Below are 13,472 nucleotides of genomic sequence, written 5' to 3'. Positions count from 1 at the left end.
AAACATACGAGAAATAGGATCTTGCATTTCCAATAGAAAGGTCATTGAAGTAAGACGTATCTAGACCACAGCCACTACCAGTGTTGCGATCACAGACTGGGTTTTATCTGGTCATCTCCTAAGCTCTTGCCTTGAGGAGAGGTGGCAACTCACTGCTCCTGCTGAGTTTGGGATCATGCAATCCTATCCAGTCTTTGCCTGGACTGTACTACCCTCTGCCCCCTGCAGTGGATGTGTAACAGCTTTAGTGACAGGGGTAGCATCCTGTGGCAAGATGGGCTCCAGCAAAGAGCTCACACTGGCTTTTATACTGCCAGTACTGAAACTTCTAGCATATTGGCATGTTGGGAGTGCAAAGGCAAAGAACTTCTACTTTAGCTGGAATGAAAAGTTTATCTCAGGTTTTGCTAATGGAAAATTCAATTTAAATAATATTTTTCCTTAGTAAAAGGAAAGGTGGTGAATATTTATTTATTTTCAAGCAACAAATTTTTCAATGAAAAAAAAAATTGAATGTTTTCAACCAATCCTATTGCTATGTGAACGCTACTTGGTACCTCTGTTTAATTTCCATCAATAAAGCAGTAAAAGTCAAGCTCAGATCTTAGAGTCATTGAGAATAAGTGATCTGCTTCCTGGGAATACCTATAACCCTCAACTAATCTAATGGATATCAGATACAGACACAAAGAAATCCAGAACTACCTCTCTACTGAAGAAGTGATGAGATGGTATATAAGATACATCTTTAGGATACAGATCAATGCTTTCATGTGAATATTCATACTCTTTTAGTGATTACCATACATCATCTCCAGTGAATGAAGGAAAGCTTCCAAGCCAAAAGTGGTGTGATCAAGCCCATAGAACCATATCTTCATGATATACATTTATTAGAGAAATTATGACTTCATGAATTTTCAGTCCAAATACACACTACTTGATCTTGTAGCTTTAAAGTTATTTCATGTAGGTTTTCTTTATTTTTTTTCCCATCAGTGAATATGTGTACATGGTTTTCACAGGGATTACAGGATACAAGGGACAGTAAGTATGCTTCAGCATATGGTGAAAACATATGGTTGGCTGCTTTTCTGCCTATATCTCTTTTATTTATTTATTTTAAATTATGTGATTCACATTATTAGTTGAAACCCTTTCAATTTACGTGGCTATAAATAAGACTTTAATTCTTCTTTTTAAAACATTATTTATTATTATTTGGGGTTAAGGAGTATGCACAGAACAGGGAACAAAAAAATGGGCTGAATTTCCTACTGATATAAATGAACAAAGCAGTATCAGTACTTCAGATCAAAGAACTACAATTCCTGTCAAGCAGAAACCTTTGATTTGTCACGCAGATTCTGAACCTGTATTCCTCTTAGTATATTCTGTATGACTCCAGGAGTTAAAAACCAGGAAGCAATGAACATAGAGGTGTGAGAAATCGTGGTATCTTGGTTACTTGTCCAAAAAGGCACCAAGGAGTGAAAAAGCCTGGAAACCCAGCCCATGTGCTGCTGAGAAGCCTGGAGAGGCAGGCAGGAGAAAAAGGTTAGGTGGCAATTCTGAGGAGACCAATAGGCCGCATTTCTGCAGGCATTCAAGGCCAGGTTGGATGGGGCAGCCTGATCTGGTGCATGGCAGCCCTGTCCACAGCAGTGGGTTGGAGCTCAAGGATTTTTAAAGTCCTTTCCAATCTAAGCCACTCTATGATTCTAGGATTTTATGATACTATGTTTCTGTGCAATTGACATATTTTGATCTAAAGCCAGTCCATTAAACATTGTGTGAGCAGAAATCTTTCCCAATGAATTGGGTTATTTGAAATTCAGTCGGAAATACTCTCCAAAACAAGGAATGTTAACATGACAAAGAATTACAAAAAGATTCTACTGTATGTCATTGTTCACTATGCTACAACATGTAAGCCTGTTAGATCACAGTCCAGTCGCCACCACGCTGGTGTTAGCCACTTGAAAATGCTATCTCTGTCTTAATTCTGCTTTTTTGGTGCTTCTCTGCTGAAGGCCCAGGGACTTGTTGGCACAGGGAAATCTTCCACCCTTTTTGATCAGGGGCTTTCTGGCTGTCACTGCATCTTTTGTAGGACAGGCAACAGTCCTCATTTGGATTGCTACCCAAGGAGATCAGATGCCTGGTCTGAAATCCCTGCTTTAGCACAGACTTCTAATGTGAGCTTAAAGATGTGACTTTGCCTTTTTGCACCTCAGTTCCCTAACAGCGGCACAGGAATCAGATTGCTCTGGTTCCCCCAAGGGCGAGACTGTGGGGTGCTCCAAGGCCATAGGGACGTGTCAGTAGCTCAGCCAGGTGTAAGGCTTTGATCTCCAGAATTATTAATCCAGCATTTCAAAAGCACTTAATTCACAATGAGAGATTTAATATTTTCAAGAAACACCTCCCTTTTTTCTTTTTTCTTTTTTTTTTTTTTTTAGTAGAAGTTTTATCATTAATTCTTTAAACAGCTTACATAATCCCACATAAAAGTTTCAAGGCTTGATCTTATTATCTGCTTTTTACTGTAAACTTTCTGTTTTGGTGCAACATGAGTTTTGACCAAGAGGCATTACATCTATGCTGGCAGCAAGTCTGTGGATGTTGATATGCTAGGCGGGAGGTAGGTGATTTTTCTGGAGACATCGCTCACTTTCTCTAAGGGAAAATATGAAATAAAAAAGTATAGAATGACCTTGCACTAATAAGCCTCTGCCTCGAGACAATGATTAAACCTGGTAGCGCAAGGGTTGGTTTATGAGTAATATCAGCTAAGGCTAATGAAAGGATCCCATTAAAAAAATGTATAACTTAGGCACTTGTCTGCTCTGAGAAACTCAGTCGCTGATATTGCTCTTTTAAAGTGGTCTGAATTACGAACAGAATGGTATATCCAGGTATGGCAGCTAGCTCGTATTTCTAACAAAACTTGTCTACCAGAGGGCTTGGCAATCAATCCGGCATACTTTACCAGGAGTGAAATCTGGATGTGAAACCTGCACTTTGAACCTAGCTCTAGGTTAAAGATTTTATCTCACAAAGTTTTCTCATCAGCAGTGTACTACAATACTACCATCAATACTGTAACTTGTATGCTGTGACTTGAGTTGTTAACTTCTGCACAAATGCCAGTGTTTTTCTTATATTTGGGAAAAGGTCCACCTGAAAACATTTTTACTAGCCTGGTCAGAGCTCACATTACTACCTTGTTTTCTTCATTCAGAATACTCAGAAGAAAATTAATTTTCTCAATTTAATTTGAAAGTTTCCATAGAAAGACATAGTTGGCTACTTTTAGCAATGATTAACACATATTCACGTTTCAATTGTGCGTGCACAGCAGGTGTGATGGATCCAGGCCATGCCAGGGTTACTGTGCAATGTGCAAATCAGCTGCTGTGCACACGTATGGTAGCTCTAATACATCCAGTAACAAAGCTACTTCCTTTAAATTGGGAAATTCTGCCAGCTTGTGGGCAAAATCAGCTGGGCTACACAGAAGCAACGTGAATGGCATCATATTCATATGCAAGAATAAGACCTCATGACATGTAAAGCACAGTCCCTTGGTAGTACCATTTTGAATTGTGGCCTTGTTGGTTGCCCAGCTAAATCTTTCAGTCTGTGAATGAGGAAAAAAAGAAAACCACCAAGAAAAATACAAATTTGTTTTCAAGTTTCCATCAAATCAGCACTACTTTACCCAGGAAAGTACGTATGTTTTGTTATTTTAATATTTTTATTTAATAATCTATTTTTTTTAATCAGAAAAGTTTAGTGGAAAATTCCAAGCAGCTGTAACATGGGCCTTCTGTAGAACAGAACCTGACTACTGCCTGTAGAAATTACTATACAATGAATAAAAAAATAAAAATAAAATAGTAAAAGTAGCAGTGGTCAGTGACAAACTTTAGGTCACGCCTTTTCTAACCTGTTTCTTCCCTCTTGCAAACATTTGACAAAATTATTATAACTACCAAATATCTTTTTATTTAACTCTAGTAATAGTCAAGCATCAGTAAAGGAAGGTTACTGCATGGTTATTTCCCACCCATTGTGTATTTAACCATAAATGTGTTCAAACTATGGAGGGAGTGAGGTAAAGAAGCAAACAATTTGGTTATAGGAAAAAAATAAAAGGTGCATTAAGTTGTTTTAAAACAAAGTTCATTTTCTATACACCACAGTTCATATATTAATTCCTTTTATCATGGAGAAATTGATGCTATCTACCCTTTGCTACAAATATTAAAGCCATTTTTAGAGTGACCTGAAACACAGCATAGTGTAAAGACATCTATTTGAAAAAGTAAATGAAAAGCAAAGAAGAGCTTTCTGAATAATTCTGACTCTCACCAGTGACTTGGACATATCTTTTCAAACAGTGAAATGAAAGAATCTGCAGTTTCTGAGATTTTCTACATTCAGTTAGAGTACCTTGGTAAAAAAAAAAAATTGCTAAAGTAGAAGAGTATCTAAAAGGAAAGAAGATCAAATTTATTTTCTTACACAAGGGCTCTTTTTGCTGCTGGCCATAAAAGTCAAAGCAAAGCTTCAAGAAATCAGGAGACATAAACAGCTGCTATATTTTAGTCATTCTTACAAACTGAAATCAGATATTTTCCTACAACTCTGTAGAACAAACTCCACAGTGTGGATTTTTGGTGTTCAGATTTGATATTCAAACAAATTCTCTATATTCTTCTAGTTGCACAGGGAGTAAACTTTAACTTCCTTCTTTTAACTGAGCCCTTTACTAGGTATGACTTCACAATTTTCTTTCAACAAATGTACATAAATTACAGAGAGTTCACTCTGAATAATTGCCTGTAACTCACTGGAAGATGCACCCTCCCAGTAGCTACTCACTCATTTACCAATGTTGTGGCACCATGGTTGATCCTCTTTGGATCAGCAGACTCAAGGGATTTTTGCCTTAGAGACTGTTGGGGATTATGTTGTATTTTCCTATTTATTTTCTATTTAAGACTATTTGTGCTCTGCATGGCAATTCTCCATGCACTGTTTTCCACATGATCATGGCCTCTGTATTCTCACCATGGGCCTTTATATACGCTGCTTTAATTTATTATTTTTATGTGTGGGCTGTAATGAAATCCAGTGACCTGGTGCTTTACCAGCACAATCCTAAGGATTACCACATCCAAGGAAAAAGCCCTTGTGATAGAAGGGTGTGTGATGGCTTTGGGTTTGTTGGGATACTATTGAAAGACTACGCTGAAAGAAGGGAGCAAGACTTGGTGCCATCACATCCATATTGTCTCAGACCTTAAGTTAATGTAGTGGCCAATTCATTCCCAAGTTTTCCTGGAAAGAGATCTAGTTAATCCAGAAGGGATCTCAGGAGAAAATCCAATATGTACATCAAGTAGACAATCAGGGAAATAGATTTAAAGTGAAATGCTGTTACCTAAACTGGCAGTATGAATACATTTTTCTATTCTACTTGGATTGAGATCTGAATGGTAGTCAGTGAATAACATAATACCCTGGTAGTATGCTGTTTAAAAGAGGAATGAAATGTCTCCTCCTTCCTAAAGCTTTTGACGTGCTGTTCTGCTTGAAAGAGAGCATTTAAAGTGTGCATACTATGGAGAAATCTTACTACTGACGTATGCTCTGCTTTAGTGGACCTGCAACCCACTGCAGAAGATGTTAACTTGAAAGCCTGAAAAGATAATTGCTGATATGGCAACTGATAACAAAATACCAATTAGCAATTTTCAACATGTGATTGAGATCCTGGAAATCTGCATACTACAAATCACGTCCAATCCCAGAAGATTATCAGTCTTTGTGCAAGGAACTACAGTTCAGTCAGGTAATTCTTAGTGATCCACAAATTACCAAAAAACACTAACTAAACATGATCAGAAAAGCCCAACATTTTGAAACTCTTCTCTTCCCACTACATTAAAATACACCAAAATTAAAAACTTTCAACATACTGCTTTCCACAGACAAAATCTTTGGAGCTGCTGGTGTAAACAGCAGAATTCCTTCATGTTCATATGAAATGAGATTACAGTTTAGGTCCTTGGCATACTTCAGATTGTTTCAGGATTTCCATTTTTCTTTTTTTTTATTTTTTAAGGCTTATGTTCATTGTTTTCTTGCATACATGAGTATCTCAAAGAGGATATATATATGGCAGGTGTGTGCATATGCTGGAAGATGGTGGTAGTTACACTGCTCCAGGAATCTTTTCTAATATCTTATGTGTGTTTCTTCTTTTGTTGTATAATCTGTCCATATTTAGCTAGCAGGCCTCTGGGTCTTCAATGCTAAGAATACAAAATTAAGGTATGTTTTAGACAATTTTTCATTTTGATTGTATATTATTTCAGAGATGATGATGAAACATGATTTATTACCGAGAACTGTAAGCTCCAGCCTTGCTCAAGGATCAGCCAGAACTTCATTGAGACTCCCATGTGGGTGGAACAGTCGCCGAGACCTTGCCTAAGGAGTATAATCCCATGTAATGAAATCAGTTGTGTTAACAACCACGGCAATTACTTTTGTATTTGAAAACATGAAACTCTGTAGCCTCACTACCAACTGAACTGTAGCCACTTCAGCAGCAGAAATATTTTTTAAAGGAGGAAAAAGACAAAAATGAGTATAACTATGATCACTTATTATTTGGTTGCACCCAAAATTAAAATGACGTGCAGTAAGAGACAGCACTCACTCTCCACCCCCAAATGTCTACCTTAGTGATATACAAGAGGTTAAAACAGCATGGAGAAAATACTGTATTATTCAATCTTGTAATAAATTTCTGCAGGCAATATTCAGTAGCTCAGTTCAACCACTGGCCCCACTGGAGAGTTTTAGTGCTCTGAAGATTAAGATTAAATTCAGAAATAGCAAAGCCAAATTTTCTAGTTTTTCCAAGGAGCAGATGGAGGATTATATATCTCTCTTATATGCACAAAATAAGTTTCCATTATTCAAGAGTTGTTCTGTAGATCAGTCACAGAGACAAGCATGCTTTTTCTGCACTAAGCACAAACACTACCTTCATGACACAGTGAGGTTTTGATAAACAGAAGCCTTTTAAGTAACATTATAGAAGTAACCATTTTTCCTTCATAGCCTTTCAAAGGGGCACTGGCATTTTCAAAATGGCACACATGAATTACATACCAATCTAATGATCATACAGCGCATTGGAAATTTACTCCTAAATGGCTTCTATTGTAGAAAGGTAGTCAATTTACATGTCAGAATAAGGAGGTCTGAATAGAAGGAAAGTCTGAATATCCTCACTCACATCAGTTTAATTCCACAGACTTCATTGAAGTTATTCCTGATTTGTGCTGCTATAAATGAAAAGAGAATCAGATATGAAGCATTGTAATGTATGATGATGTATTGGTGATCAAAGTAGAGTAGCCTTCCATCAAAGAACAGTATGCATTACTAAGCTCATTTTTTCGTACTAAATGACTTAATTCTCGGAAGAGGAATAGTCCCAAGCCAGATAGCTAAGTAATCAGTTCGAAAGTACACAAAATGTGGAGAGAGACAGAAGAGGAAAAAAAAACAACAAATAACCAGAGAATAAAGAGTTGGCATTTTTCTCCTTCCATCTGAAGATCTCAACACAATTTACTACATTGAATTATGTCACCTTCCTCACATTCTTTTAACGAAAGCATTATATCAATCTGGAGATAATGAGAAGGTAAGATGTAAAGATTAAGGACATCATTTTCAGAATCACCTAAATTATTTGGAAGCATCAGCTCCTAAAACATTTCAAAAGAAACAGAACTTCAGACAAGTGTTACATTAAAAAATATCTAGCAAATTAATGGAAGAAAGGAATCCCCACAATTTCTGAAAAATATGTCTAACAATATCCCTAACTGGGCACCATGGACTTCAGTGGACGCTTCTGGAAACATTAATGAGATCCAAATGAGATTGATCATAACCAGAGGCAAAGCTCGAATCTTTCAATTCACTCTTTCATATTTATCACAATATCTTTCATCATTCTTTTTCTAGCTTGGCCATTTAACTAGGGCCATTTTATAATTTGACAGGCAGTTATCATGCGGGAACAAAACATCTGAGCAAGGATAGCCAGATCAGTAAATGATAAACCAGCTACACATCTGTACACAGCTATCGTCTCTTTTACTTTTCATGCTATGCATAAATTCACGATAAGCTCATGATATCAGTAGGTATCAGTCATTCACTGCAAGACGCAAAACTTCCTGTTGCACTGAAATGGATGACTGGACAAAGCCTCTGTGTGGTCAGTGTCAGCAACAACTGTGGAACCTGTTTGTCTCACAGTTCATTCACTTTCTTGTAAACCCTGCTGCCTCTTGTAGCACACAGCTCTCGAGCAGACACCAGGAGTACACGACGTTATGGGGTTAATGGACTCAGTTGCCAAGATTCAACAGCCAAATAGAGATGGGTGTCAGATCTCTATATATAATCTCCCGTACATCCGGAGCTGGGAAATGGATTCTGTGCAAATGAAAGAGAGATAAAACTTAACCAAGTACGCCCTTAATGTTAAGAGCCTCAATCAAGACAATAATACCTCCATTTCGTAACTATGGGTTTCGCTTTACTTTAGCACCTGTTTATTAAACTCCTTGCTTCTCATATTCTGAAATGGAAATAAGCCAATTTTTGAAAGCGGTGGCAGAGGATTTCTCATCAGTGAGGGGCTCTGGGTATGGATGAAGAGAACTGATTACATGCCTCACAGTTTCTCTCTGTATTTTTATATGCTAATTCTACTGTTCTTTTCTGTTCTTGAGCAGGATAGGTGCTTTGGAGATGTTTGATGTATCGGGGCCTGAAACTCTGCCACCTTCCTCAGTTTAAGTTATGAAAAAGTAAAGAAATAAAATCTGTATCTGACAGGGAAATAGAAAAATCCTTCTCTTTGAATCTTTCAGAATTACCCTGGACAATACACTAGAAAAGATTAGAATGAACAGGAATAATTCTTCACTGGCATAGAGATGGACTAGATAAATGAATCAGTCTTTTCTGTATCTAATTTCTATGATGGTAAGGCATTAACGTTCTGACCAAGCAATTTACATTGATTTACAATTACAATTTATAAATCTGTGGGTACATACATCAGGATTTCAGATCGGCTTATATAATACGTATAAATATATTTTCATTTTATTTGTTAATGTATTGCAAATGAGGATGTAAATCTGACATGAACACAAGTTTACTTAATTGTATTTTATTTAAAATGACAGTCACTCCCGTACAAATGAGTAGCAGAGGACTACAGCATAGGCCTTGCTCTGTTCTTTAGCCCAGGGTTAAACTTGCAGAACAAGTTTGCATCATTTACTTGTCTTCTGACATATTTGCTCTTGATTGCTTTCTTACGCTGAGAATACATGCCTTTTGAGGGCCAGATCCCCAGCTGTAATGCAACTAGAGCACCCTTCAGCTTAATTCATCATCTTTAATAAAGTTATGCTAGTTTTCAATATTTGAGGATTTGAGGTGAAATCATTGTTCCAATTAAACCAATAAAACATTTTCTATTGAATTCAAGGATTTCATCCTTGGCCTTTCTATGTACACACATTTTTTTAAGACCAAAGTGATATACAACAGCTCTGTACAACTTGCACGTAGCAGATCCTTTTAAGGAAAGAGTAGAAAGCTCCTCAGACAGTGCACATCCTGTTTCCTTGTGAATACATTCAGAATGTTTATAAAACAAAATATAGGATGAGTTATGTCAAAGATTCATATAAATTGTCGCCATTTATAAATATTTCTGAAATCCTTTGGACTGAAATTAACAATGAAAATTTCTGTAAGCCTGTCAAGCCAGCGATAGTCTAGTTTTATATCAACTACCACATAGAAAACTTTTTAAGTCCTTCTAGTCTGCGATCATATTTTTGAATGAAGGGTTTCACATAAAACCAAAATGACAGTGGACATTTAACAGGAAAGGACTGAAGCAATAAATGTCCAAAGAGCAGCTGGATCCTGTTCCAGCCTGCATGGGCTGTACCAAATAACTGACAGTCTTATTGCCTTTCCATTTTACGCAAAAGTTCAGTTAAAAAAAAAAAAAAAAAGTGGTAACTTCTGGAAGCTATTCCATGTAGAATGTAACTCATATTCTGGGCAGGGTAATATTTTATTTGAGCAGCAGATAGTGGATCCATAGGAGTATACTGAGAGAGAGATGCAATTGTGGAAATTAAAGACAGAAAAATTATATGTAGGGCCCAGCTCTACTTAAATCTGCAATGTTTTTTCTCTCTATTCCCAGGGGAGTTGAAACAGGCTCCTTGGAGAGAAATCCTGATTTCTTTTGTCCCCTTATAATAACAGGACCATAATAACAGAGTACGAGCCTGACACATTCATCGAGACTGATAAAAAGGCAGTGATGTATGTGCAATTGTTTATCAGGAAGTATTAACTTGAAGTTGTTTTTTAATGTACACAATTTCATTTTTAATACCTTAATATAGTCGCAATTTTATATCAATTTTCTATTTTCAATGTGCTTTCCCCTCCTCCTCCTGCTCAAATTTTTAAGGGTGTTATTTATTAACAGTAAAGACTTTATCCTGTAAGATCAAACACATAGATGTCTGACATCAGAGGGTTTTTAAACCCCATAAACATTTACGCTTGCTAGCACCTTCATAGATGTAAACAACCTTCCTCTCTCCCTAAATTCAACACCTGGCGGTATCAAAGCAAGCCAGAGAGGGAAGGGGCCCTCAAACTTCCACCTATGCGCTTCTGCTTATATCTTGTTACTTCTGCTAATTTTACTGCAAAACATAAAGTAAACTCTGCATTCCAATGTAATATAAATGACATAATTTAATGTGACTAAGAGATATACAGATGGCATTGCATTTCCTCTGCAGTGTGGAGAGGTCAGACAGCAATTGGCTGTAACACAAACTAAGCTAATACTGAGCTACGGGCTGCCAGATCGTGGTCCCGCTTACTAACAGCCTATACTATGTGAAGTAATTGAGCATGCAGCAACCTTCTCAACTGTACTTAAGCAAGTTGGAAAATGTCAACGTGCTCCAACTTAACAGATCTTCCTGTAAAGAGAAAATATTGTAAAGATTTTCATAATTAGAGGTATAGAAGGAATAATCTTACTGAGTATGCCTAGAACTACAGCTCCTTTAAGAAAATGGTAAAAATACATCCAGAAGTTCAAAACAAGCCACTTTTACTGTTATCTTTGATACACAGACACACAAAAAATACAATGTCTCTTGTTTTTTTTTTTACTTCTAAGTGTTCAAAATATAACTAGTAATATTGAAACTGCTGCAAAATTTTCTAGTTTCTATTAAGAATTCCCATTTAAAGCTTATTTGAAGGAAAGAGGATTTAATAATTTTTCATAGCAGAAAATCTACACAGATAGGAAGATGATTCCATTTACTAGGATCCTGGTCAGCCTGTTTCACTTCAGAAATGTAAAAAGGGGTTTAATGGTGTCCCATCCATGCGGTTATGGGATCTTCTACTACATGAAGGCAGAGAAGGAAGAGAGAGGATCTGACAATACAGACGACCAAGCTGTGCTTGACTCTCAAGACTGTGAGCAGTATAATGCACTAGAGTGTCATCAGGAGACACTGCAAAATAATAATGATAATAATAATAAATACTTCACAATAAAATCATCTCAACGAGCCCTTTCATCCCCAAGGAATGTGCAAAGACATTTTAGTCTCTACACTCATGGGCGCTAGATTATCAGATATTTGTAAATCAGCTGTTGAAATCTAAAACTACTTGGTTATACTTGTAATAATAACAAGTAATTGCTTTCTGATCCGAATCAGCAAATAGAAGAATCAGCGCATACAGCATGGAATTGTCCTCTACAGATGCTCAGCTCTACCTCTCTGAAGATGTGCTGGAAAAATCACTTAGGTTTGCTGCTGCAGATGAGGCTCAGCCCACATGAGGTTAATTTCTGGTTCCAATTTGGAAGCAACTTGTCTCTCTAATGTGCGTACACCTGAAGAGAAGACCTCCAAAGAGAGTGTGCCCAATTAGCTCAGTTATGGTAACTCACAGTGCAACTGTAACACGAACACGTTCAGTTGTGTTCTCTGCTTCTGCTCAGCCATCTGAACCCTAGGGAGGCATGAGATGAAAGTCTGAGCAGTGTTGCCAACACCTGACATTTTTGCATAGATCTCAGAATACTTGGTACGTTTCTTAAAACTCCAAATCCCTAAATCAAAGGATTATTAGAGGATGTAAAATTTTATTTAAAAAGCAATGGTGTTTTTAGATCTGGTTGCTTCAGAGAAAAGTATAAAAGTTTGCATTAAGGAGAAGTTAGTAAAAATCATCCAAATTAATAATTTTAAAGGCAGTGTAATGATTTCCTGAGGCCTGAATCATCCTTTGGAACATCTGGAGCTGTCAAAATTAAAACTGACTGTAGGAAGATCTCACGATACTAAATGACTGTGCAATGAAATGTTTGATGAAATTAAAAGTTAATAAATGCAAAATAATGCACATTGTAAAAATAGTGATCATTATATACATGGCAGTGACAATTACTAATACAGAAGGAGATCTTGAAGTTACTATGTTTGCTTAGCAATGTCAGCTCAGTGATCAGTGCTGGTCAGAATGCAAACTTAAACATCAGGAATGACTGGGAAAGGAATACAGATTAAAATAGAAAGCATCATAATCTTGAACCAGTGCCTCCACATCTTGATTACTGCAGGCAATTTTCTTTCCTTCCATATCATATGGTAGGACTAGATAAGACACAAGGAAGGTCACCCATGTTCCTGGAGTTATTGAACAACTAATTCACTAGTGTAAGTGAAGATGAATAAACATAGGACAAAATGAAAGCATTTTCTGAACTTAAGCAAACTCATATTTGCAACTATGTGAAATTTTGTAAACATACACGAAGGCATGGTGTACCTACCAAGTTTTTTAGGTACGTAATTTAAAATACTTTGCTAATATTCACCCCAAACACATTCTAAAGTTAATCCAATTCACTCATGCCAGGAGTTCTTTCATCCTGTTTTTTTAAAAGAGAACCTCTTCTGGGTGATTTTCTTGACCCATCACAGCTTTGATAGTTCTGACTTTGAGCATCATTTGCAAATAAAAATATATTTTTCAAGTCATTCAGGCAAGATGTGTGGGCAGTGTTACACTTCTGAAGAGTGGGTGGCAGATGAAATTCACAAGTGGAACATATGCTGCTTTCTCTAAAAGCAATGCATTCAGCATGCCAGGCCAGTCCTTTTGGCATTTTGGCTACCAAAATCTATGAAGGCATTCACAAACACCTCTCAAAGATACTGTTGTAACAATGCAGCACCTCAGTCACCCCAGTGGACACCAGCAGTTATACATCTACTGCAGAG

At 37.0% G+C, this 13,472-nt stretch overlaps 1 protein-coding gene across 3 annotated transcripts in view; it reads right to left on the bottom strand.

Annotated features, from left to right (window-relative positions):
• Nucleotides 1–960: 960 nt before the first annotated feature.
• Nucleotides 961–13,472, bottom strand: part of MGST1 (microsomal glutathione S-transferase 1) — a 50,169-nt gene continuing 37,657 nt past the window's right edge. For 2 of the 3 annotated variants that reach the window (XM_085230915.1, XM_085230927.1), the window contains exons 5-6: nt 6,417–8,538; nt 961–6,326 (exon numbers count right to left, since the gene is read on the bottom strand). The gene's annotated coding sequence lies outside the window, so the exon portion shown is untranslated. The remainder of the gene's footprint in view (nt 6,327–6,416; nt 8,539–13,472) is intronic. The other variant, XM_085230921.1, reaches the window with a different exon arrangement.

This window comes from Meleagris gallopavo, chromosome 1 (assembly GCF_905368555.1).
Source record: "Meleagris gallopavo chromosome 1, MGAL_WU_HG_1.1, whole genome shotgun sequence".
NCBI classification, from domain to species: domain Eukaryota; kingdom Metazoa; phylum Chordata; class Aves; order Galliformes; family Phasianidae; genus Meleagris; species Meleagris gallopavo.
Note: the sequence above shows the minus strand (reverse complement) of the source record. Positions and strands in the feature narration are given on the sequence as shown.